Below are 10,536 nucleotides of genomic sequence, written 5' to 3'. Positions count from 1 at the left end.
GGCCTAAAAAGTTTGTATGTACAGGGCTGGCTGGTTAGCTCAATTGGTTAGAGTGTGTTGCTGATAACACCAAGGTCTAGAGTTTAATCCTTGTGCTAGCCAGCTGCAAAAAAAAAAAAAAGTTTATATGTGCAGAGACAAGACTTTTCTCAGAAAAAAAAATAAATGTGGCCCATGTCATCATCTCTCCAGTAAACACCTGGAGAGATGATGACACAGCCCCCGAAGTTCTTCCACACATGTGTAGTCAAGATCAGATCATTCCAGCCCCCAGTAGTTAGCAGAATACCTTTTAATTAATAAATTAGTTAAGAAATTTACTTTCCAGATAACTGCATAGTTTATGTGCAGTATAAATATTTTGGAAATAAATCAAGTAAATGTTGGAGGACAGTTATCAAAAACAATATTTGACTATAAGAAGAGTCTATTTCAAGCCATGTTTTCTGACAATAATTAAATAGTAGGACTCAGTGCCTGCTGAGTGGTTATAACATCATATCCACAATGAAAAGACAAAAAATTATCTTTCCCTTCTCAACAAAAGACCATGAACTAAGCTCATCTAAAAGTGGTTTCTGTTCATTAAAGAGCACGTTTTAAAAGAGAAGCTTTCTGCTTGAACCGACAGTTATCTGATCTGTTGGCATGACAGAGACTGGCTCCTGGTTACCCAAACCATTTTTCTTTTCCTGTTAGCCCGCAGTTCAAGTATATTTTTCCTAGCCTCCCTTGTAGTCAGGTGTGGTCAAATGAGTTCTGGCTAGTGGAATTGGATGTATTTCACCTTCCGGCCTGGCACAAAGTGAGCCTGGATGTACTGAAGACAGCAGACCTTTTCACCAGCTTTGGTCTCTCAACACCCAACCTCTTATTGGGCTTAGGTGAGAGAAACTTCTATTGTATCGAACCACTGAGATTTCAAAGTTTATTGTTACAGTAGCTAGCATACAGTCAATATGGCACTTATCTAATACAGTCAAAAATATACATTATAACACCAAAGTCAAAGATTTGGATCCCTGTACTGGCCAGCCACAAAAAAGAAAAAAAAAAAAAAAAAATGTATATATATGTGTGTGTGTGTGTGTGTGTGTGTATGTATGTATGTATGTATATGTATATATGTATGTATGTATGTATCTCTCTGTACTTATTTCCTTGCTTGTAAAATGAAGATTAACCATATTAATGCATATAAAGTGCTTCAAAAACTGCCTGGCACATGGTAAATATTCAATTCATGTTAGCTACCATATTAGTCTGTTTTTGTTGCTTATAACAAAATACCTGGAACGGGGTGATTTTTAAAGAAATTATTGCGTACAGTTTCTGAGGCTGGGAAGTCCAAAGTCCATGTGGTGGTGGCAACAGTGACCCAGGGGTCACACATTGCAAGATGGTGGAAGCAGAGAGAGCGAAGAGAACAAGAGAGAGAGGAAGACTCTCCTCTTCTTTTAAAGCCCTCAGAACCACACCCCTGACCACCATTTTTTTTTTTTTTTTTGTCTTTTTTACTGACCAGTAATGGGATCGCAACCCTCGGTGTTGCACCCGCACCGCGCTCAGCCAGTACCGGCAATGGGATCGCAACCCTCGGCGCTGCTCCCGCGCCTCACTCAGCCAGTGAGCGGGAACCGGTCTGCATGTGGGATCCGAACTCTCGGCGGGAGCGCCACCGCGCTTCCCAAGCGGCGCACTATAGCAGTGCGCCACCGGGCCGGCCCCCTGACAACCATTTTTAATCCATTCACGACTGCAGGGACCTACAATGCAATCACCTCTTCAAGGCTCCACCTTTCAATTACCATAATAGGATTCCCACCCTCTTAACTGTCACAGTGGGGGCTAAATTTCTAATGCATAAAACTTGGGAGACACAATTCAAGCTTCAATGAGTTTTGGGGGGACATAATTCAATCCACTACAGCTATTATTATTATTATTATTATTATTGTTATTTTTTGGCAGCTGGCCAGTAATAGGGATCAAACCATACACCTTGGTATTATCAACACCATGCTCCAACCAACTAAGCTAACTCATCAACCCTATCATTGTTCTTATTACAAACCTTCCTCGTAGTATTGAAATGTGGGTTCTATATAAATTTAACTAAAATTTTTTTTGACTAGTCAGGCTCTAGTTACAAATGATGTCACACTTATGTTACTAAATGCACTGTGCTGATCCATGCCTCTATCACTGTAGAGCTTCAGTACATTTTGGGGCACCTTAGGTTTTCTCACACATGCTCTGAAATTGTTCTTCTCTGACTCCATATAGTTGTCTGCCAACCATTTCGGAAGCTGCTGGAGAGTGGGAGGTGGTTGAAAGAGGAGGGTTTGCCACCATGAGTGTACTGATCCTGCCCAGAGATCCTGCATCTCATTTGTGCCAAAGCTACAGACCCCCAAGATACCAAAATAGATTCCAATACACTTGTATCCAGGTTTTTCCAAATTTGCTTGAACTTTAAAAATTTGTGTAATAATTCACTGCATTTGGGGAAATGTTATAAACACATTTAAAAAATTATTCTCAAATATCACAGAAACAAATTTTTTTTTTTTTTTTTTTGTCCTTTTCGAGACCGGCCGCACCACGCTCAGCCAGTGAGTGCTGTGAGCGCACCGGTCATCCCTATATAGGATCTGAACCCGCAGCGGGAGCGCTGCTGCGCTCCCAGCGCCGCACTCTCCCGAGTGCGCCACGGGCTCAGCCCACAGAAACAAATTTTAATTCATTTCTTTTTCTATTGTTCTTTGTCCCATCAGGCTTATGAGAAGAGGTGATCAGTCCACCTCACTGAATCTCTCTTCCCAGGAATTTCTGGTCAGTTGTCTGGGTCTCTTCTTTACCTATTTCTTGTCCATACGCCGGATTACGACAGTACACCCAGAAACTGCTTTTCAGGTTTGGCTGGCAGAATTCTCTTTTCCCAGCCCTTCTCCTCCAAAGAAATCCATGGATGGAATTTAGGAGGCCTATTAATTTGCATAGGAATAAAAAAAAAAATCACATCTTTACTTTTACTGACCTCTAGCAGAAATTTAGCAATTCCTTCCATTACAAATGTAGGCAACAAGTCCTAGTAGTATTAGCAGTATCTGTGACTTTGTCACCGATAGATATCCCAGACATTTCTGTTATGTTATAGCAGTTAAAAATATCTTGAAATGTCATTTATGCTCATACTTCTATGATATTGTTAGTCATTAGAATTGCCATTAGATCTTTTATTTTTAATATATTAATAAAGAAACATGTATATTACATACCACATGCTGATTCAATATTTTGAGAATTATATTTCAATATAATTGGTTTCCAACTGTATTTTAGCTTTGTATGTACTACCAAAAGGGTCCATGGTGCAATAAAAGAAGAAGCTCTGGGTTATTAGATTTGACACTTATTTCCACACCCCCATGTATTTTTTCTTATGTACCTTCCTCTGTAGACCTAAAGGCCTAAAGTGGTGACAAACATTCAGACTCATTAAAATGCCATTCCCTAGGAGAGCACAATAAGATGATTAAGAGCTTAGGTACTGGAGTCAGCTTGCCCTCCTCTACCACTTATTAACCGTGTGACCCGGGCAAGTTACTTAACCTCTCTGTACCTCATATCTGTAAAATGGGAATTATAATTGTTCCTCATATGGTTGGCATAAATATTAAATGAGTTAATCCATGAAACCTTTTAGTGTCTGGCACATAGTAAGTTCTCAACAAATGTTAGCTGTTCTTCCATTTACCTGTCACAGCTGTTTCTTTATGATATTTCTGGGGAGGGGAGAGGAGGAGAGAAGGGAGTAGGTTGCCTGTTCCTCTTTTGAGTCACAGCCTACACATATTACTTTTTTTTTTTTTTTTTAAATTTTGGCTGCTGGCTGATATGGGGATCTGAACCCTTGACTTTGATGTTATTGCACCACTGCTCTAATCATGTGAGCTAACCAGCCAGCCCTACATAATATTTTTATGATGCATAAAATAGATATCCTTTTTAAAAGCATATGAAAGGAAGAGTTGGTTTGGATCCCCATACCAGCCAGCCACCAAAAAAAAAAAAAAAGAAAAAGAAAAAAAAAGAAACAGTTGATAGTTCTTTCTTGAAATTTTTCCAACTTAATTTTGTTTTAAATAGTAACTCTCAATTAAAATTTTTTTTAATACTTCAGTGGCAATACAAATGCACCTCACTGCTGGTTTATGAAGCAGGGCTTCCACTGAAATAATATTAGTCTTTCATAATTCACGCTCATTTCTAAACTCCTCAAGAGGTGAGTCTTGCCTATGTCATTTTAACTGAGGAAGAGAAGGTGTTAAATATAAATGGAAGTAATTTCATTTATTCACTCAACAATTATTAAGTTCCTGCTGTGCAACGGGCACTGCTCTAAATGCAGAGAAATTAGTGATGAACAAGACAAAGTCCCTGCTGTCACTGAGCTTACATTCTAGTGTGGGAAGTTAAACAATGAAAATAAACAAGAAAAGTATCAGGAGGTGGTCAGTGCTTCACAGAGCATTAAAGTGATGTTATATACATAGGAACCAGGTGGTTATTTTAGATTGGGTGGTCACGGAAGTTTTCAGGAGGTGACATTGAAGCAGACATCTGAAGGACAAAAAGGAGCTGGGAAAACTCATGGCAACAGCATTCCCAGAGGCAAAAGCTAATGCAAATGACTTCTTCACTTTCTGGCCTAACTGGCCTGATGGTGCCAATTATTGAGATGGATAAATCTTGGAGGATAAGGATGAGGAAGTGAAGAACAGATGTGAGGTGATAAATTGAGAATTCTCAATTTGTGCTTATCTTAGTTTTGAGTTGCCTATCAAATATCCAAATAGAGATATCTAGCAGACAAGTCTAGAGTTCAGAGAAGTCAGGGTCTGGAGATATAAATTTGAGAATTATTGACCTAGAAATGGTACTTAAACCATGGGACTTGATGAGCTCTCCTGGTTAGACAGTATAAAAGGAAAAAAAAAGTTGAAGACTAAGTCCTGGTGCTCTCCTACCTTTTGAGGTCTGATAAATGGAAAGGAGGTGACAAGAGACTAACAAGTAAGCAGGGGGCAGAAGGAAAACTAGGTGGACCTAGTGTGGAACTAGGCAGCCTAGAGATCAAAGGCAGAAGTAATGGAGGCAGAAGGAAAACTAGGTGGACCTAGGTGGAACTAGGCAGCCTAGAGATCAAAGCACTTCCAGCAGGGAGTGGTCACTTAAGTCAAAAGCTGCTGAGTGGTCCAGAAACATGAGGACAGAGAGTTGCCTTGACTTTGGCAAGATGTAGTCATTAGCGACTTGATAAGAGACATTTAAGTATATAGAAGAGATGAAAGCCCAATGGGATGAGAAAGTAGAGTCAGCAAGTATAGGCAGTTCCTTTGATTTCTGTTATAATAGGAAGCAGAGAAGGAAGCAGAAGCTGGAGAGGGTGTAAGGTCAAGAGAGTGTGGGAAGTTATGTGTGTAGGGAGGTTAAATGGAGAGAGGCTGGGTAGGGAAGCTGTGAGAAGGGAAAACATAGATATAAACTTTGGTTTCCACCATCACAGAAGTTATGATCTTGTCTGGGAGAAATTGAGGATAGTAGTGGTAAAAAAAATTTAGGCTTTGGATTAAATAAAACAGTGTTCGAAATGCTGAGCAAAAGGACACTTAGTAAGAATTCAATAGGTGGAAGGAAGCTATTATTACAAAATGATTTGAAGACACTCTAAGGAGGCAATTAGAATTAAACTGAGTAAGTAATTAGATGTTAGGATTTCAGAAAATAAAGAGATTACTGTCAACACAGTGACCATACTTCTCCGTGAAAAATTAGGACCCATCACAGGACAAAGGGCTAATATCACAGGACAAATCTATTAATATATTCATGTGAAAAAATGTGCAAAGCTCTACAGATTTAAATAACTCACAACCATCTATTTAAACTATTGCCTTTATTGGAAATATTTAAATTTCATGTATCCCCAAATACTGTGAGCCATTTTAAGGTCTCTGTACCCGCTCAGGCTCTTCCCTCTGCCTGAAGCACCATTCTCCACCTTTACTTGGCTAACTCCTACTCATTTAACAGGCTACTTCCTCTGGGAAGTCTCCCTTGTCCCACCCTCCCTTACAGTCAGGTTGGGTGCTCCTCCTCTATTGGCATCTGGTGCACAATTTTACCCTAGTTTTTACCATAGTGTATTGACATTTTTTGTTTCTGCACCTTTTGTGTTTTCCTGATCTGTTTTTGTGATGAGTAGACTGTGAGCTTTACAATGGCAGGGTCAAGATTGTATGCATCTTTGTTTCCCTTGCATCCAGCCCAGCTCTTTATTGATCTCAATCAATGTATATTGAACTCAACTGAATCTAATATTAGAACTATGCTAGAAAATCCTAGACACAAGTCCTTGAAGGACTGATAACTTTTTTAATGTAAATTTTTAAATTTATTATTAGCATATTCATTCTTACAAATTGTGATATTTCTTCATGCCCTTTGCCCAACCTATCACTTTGCAAACCTCCTCCCTCCCTCCCACATCTCTAGTATCCTTAGGTTTGTTCTCTCCTTCTGAAATTTCAATGTATTGTTGTGGTCTGTCCTTTCTTTCCTTCATTCCTTCCTTCTTCCCTCCCTCCCTCCTCCTTTCATTCCTAGCAGCCAGTTATGAATGAGAACATGTGGTATTTCTGTTTCTTTGTCTGGCTTATTTCACTTAACGTAATTTTCTCCAGACTCATCCATGTTGCTGCAAATGGCAGCTATGGCTGAGTAGTATTCCATTGTATATATATATATATATATACCACATTTTCCTTATCCAGTCATCTGTTGATGGACACTTAGGTTGGTTCTATATTTTGGCTCTTGTAAATAGAGCTGCAATGAACATGGGAGTGCAGGTATCCCTTCAACATGATGATTTCCATTCCTTTGGATATATACCCAGTAGAGGGATTGCTGGATCATATTGTAGCTCTATCTGTAGTTGTGTGAAAAACCTCCATACTGTTTTCCATAATGGCTGTACTAATTTACAGTCCCACCAACAGTGTAGAAGAGTTCCCTTTCCCTGCATCCTCACCAGCATTTGTTATTCTTGGTTTTTTAATAATGGCCAGAATAACTGGGGTGAGATGATATCTCAATGTGATTTTTTTTTTTTCCTTTTTGTCTTTTTTTTTTCGTGACCGGCAACGGATCGCAACCCTCAGTGTCGCGCCCGTACCGGACCGGGACCGGCAATGGGATCGCAACCCTCGGTGTTGCTCCCGCACCTCGTTCAGCCAGTGAGCGGGAACTGGTCTGTATGTGGGATCCGAACCCTCGGTGGGAGCGCCGCCGCGCTTCCCAAGTGGCGCACTGTAGCAGTGCGCCACCGGGCCGGCCCCTCAATGTGATTTTGATTTGCATTTCTCTGATGACTAGTGAAGCTGAGCATTTTTTCATGTGTCTTTGGCCATTTGTATGTCTTCCTTTGAAAAATGTCTATTCATCTCCTTTGCCCATTTTTTATTGGATTATTTGGTTTTTTTACTGTATAGTTGTTTGACTTCTTTGTATATTCTGGATATTAATCCCTTGTTAGATGTATAGTTTGCAAATATTTTCTCCCATAGGACTGATAACTTAAACACTCCACTACAACCTTATAACAGGTTTATAACATGAGAACTACACATCAGGATCCCATCTTTCATCAGACCCTCTGAGTCTGCACAATTCCATATACTTCCTCAGCTGTTTTACATCACTTGCAAATAATCTTGTATTTTATTTTCTTCTCTCTTTTTTTTTCATTATTCAGCTTCTAATCAAAACATATTAGCATTCAGTATAGTCTAAATATACTTTATGCCAAAATTACTAAGCTCTCTTACACTTCTTTCTTTTTTAATTCGAAAGTAATGGTAACAAAGTCAACATGTATAAAAGGAGCATAGTAAAAAGGAAGGCTCCTTCCTTTTGCTGACCCCCAGCATCCCAAGTCCTCTTTATAGACACAGACACTATTACTAGTTTCTTGCGTATTCTTCCAGAGGTATCCTATGCTATTACAACACACTCCATTTTTTAAAATATAAGTTCTAGCATGACACAGATTATTTGGCAAATTGGCTTTTCCCTTTAACAGAATATATTGGAGGTTATCCCATGTTGGAAACATTTCCTTATCAGCACGTCTTTTTAACAGCTGTATAGTATTCCATTTTATGACATACCACAACCTATTTAACCCATTTCCTATAGATAGACATTTAGGTTATTTTTTCTCTTTTTCTACCATATGATTTTCTATGGGTTGAATTGTACCCCTCTCCCCCCATCAAATTCATATGATGAAGTCCTAATCCTTAATATCTCAGAATGTAACCTTATCTGGAGATGGGGTCTTTAAAGAGGTAATCAAGGTAATATGACATCATTAGCATGGGCCCTAACCCAGTATGACTGATGTCCTTATAAAAAGAGGAAGTTTGGACAGAAACACTTAAGGAGGGAAGCTGATGTGAAGACACAAGAAGACAGCCATCTACATGCCAAGCAGAGAGGCCTGGAACTGATATTTCCCTCACCCCTCAGAAGCTGGTTCCTCAGAAGGAACCAACCCTGCTGGCACCTTGGTATCAGACTTCTAGCCTCCAGAATGAGACAATAAATCTGTTGTTTAAGCCATCTATTTTGTGGTGCTTTGTTATGACAGCCCTAGCAAACTAATAGAATGATGTTTCAATGAATATCCTTGTATGTATATTTCTTTCACAAAGATGCAAGTATATTAGTAGAATGCAAAGAAGTAAAATTATCATCTTTCAACCAATGACATTTTACTTTCTCTTCAAAGTTTACTCAACTGAATTAATGTTATTCCCCAAGCTCCTCTCACTTGGTCATGGAATGGCCAACAGTAGACCCCTGAATACAAGAAGTTCTTTCATGCCTCTGTATCTTTGCACACACCCTTTGTGTTGCCTGGAATGTCCCTCCTCCTGAAGTGCCCCTGAAAAACTCCAAAACAACTACTTCAAGTGCTGTCTCTCTGTGAAAACTTCCATGGTAGGCAGCCACTAGGATGAATCCCAATGATCCTCACCTCCTGGTATTCACATCTTGGTGCATCCCCTTCCCTTGAAAGTGGTCTGGACTTACTGACTCACTTCTAATGAATAGAGTATGACAGAAGTGATAGGATATTATTTCTGAGATTAGGTAACAAAAGACTGTGGTCCAGAGGTACTTTCTCTCACACACTCTGTTCTCTTACTCTCTTTCTTAGTTGTTCATGTTGGGAGAAGCCAGCTGCCATATTGTGAGGCAGCCCTACGGCAAGGCCCACGTTGGGAGAGATGAAGGCCTTCTAACAACCATGTGAGTAAGTATGGAAGTACATCTCCCCTCATTCAAGCCTTTAGATGAAGCTGGCATCTGACAGCTTGACTGTAGCCTCATGAGAGACCTTGAGGCAGAAGCACCCACCTAAGCCATGCCTGCATTCCTGACCCACTGAAACTGTGAGGTAGTATCACTTTAAGCTGCTAAGTTTAGGGTATGTTGATATGTAGCAATAGACAATAAACCTCCCGTCTTTCCTCTATCTTTCCCCTGAGCTCCCAATGATATTTGGATGTATATCTCATTATCATATCTCCAGTAATGCTTGTAGCACAGTATATTGTTCATGCTTCTATGTCATTCTCCCCCACTTGAGTGTCTCCAAGGACAGGAACCCTGGCTCAGTCAGCTTTATATTATATTCTTAATACAGCCTCCCAGGACTGGCATGATCTGCTTCTATGATGTCTAAAATCATTTCCCCCTTGTTCCCCGTACTCCACCACCAGCCTTTCAGTTCCTCAGCTGAACAATGCTCCTTCCTCCCTCGGTGTCTTTGCACACACTGTTGCCTCTGCCTAGTATGCTTTCCCCCCATCCTCACTCAATTTCTACTCCTCCTTTAGATCTCAGCTGGATGTTACTTCCTAAGGGAAGGCTTTCCTGCCTTCTATTCTAAATCAAAGAACACTGTGCTTTTCCTTCATACTACTTACAATTAAGATTAAATGATAGTTTAATTAGGTGTTTAATGTTTGTCTCACTGTGGGGACTCTAAACTGTATGAGGGCAGAGACACCTTGTCTTGTTCACCACTGTATCCCAACACAGAGCACAGTGCCTGACATATAGAAAGTAGGGGTTCACTACATTTTTTTTCCTGAATCAATTACAAGGCAAACACTTCCTATTCCTTCTAAAAAACTTCACATCCTTTCATCATTTACACATTTAATGTTCTGAGTGTCATTTCTCTATGACAATGTTACTTGCCTTAGGTAGTAATCTTGCAGGGGTAGAGACCTCAGCTTTTAAATTGTGTGGTATAATACCCAGCAGAAGGGAAGGAAAGAGAACTCCTTTTTTTTTTTTTTTTTTTTAAAGATGACCGGTAAGGGGATCATAACCCTTGACTTGGTGTTGTCAGCAACATGCTCAGCCAGTGAGCTAACCGGCCATCCCTATGTG

This window comes from Galeopterus variegatus, unplaced genomic scaffold (genome assembly GCF_000696425.1).
Source record: "Galeopterus variegatus unplaced genomic scaffold, G_variegatus-3.0.2 Scaffold5898, whole genome shotgun sequence".
Classification (NCBI taxonomy): Eukaryota; Metazoa; Chordata; class Mammalia; order Dermoptera; family Cynocephalidae; genus Galeopterus; species Galeopterus variegatus.
The sequence above is the reverse complement of the archived record's forward strand: the minus strand, read 5'-3'. Positions refer to the sequence as shown.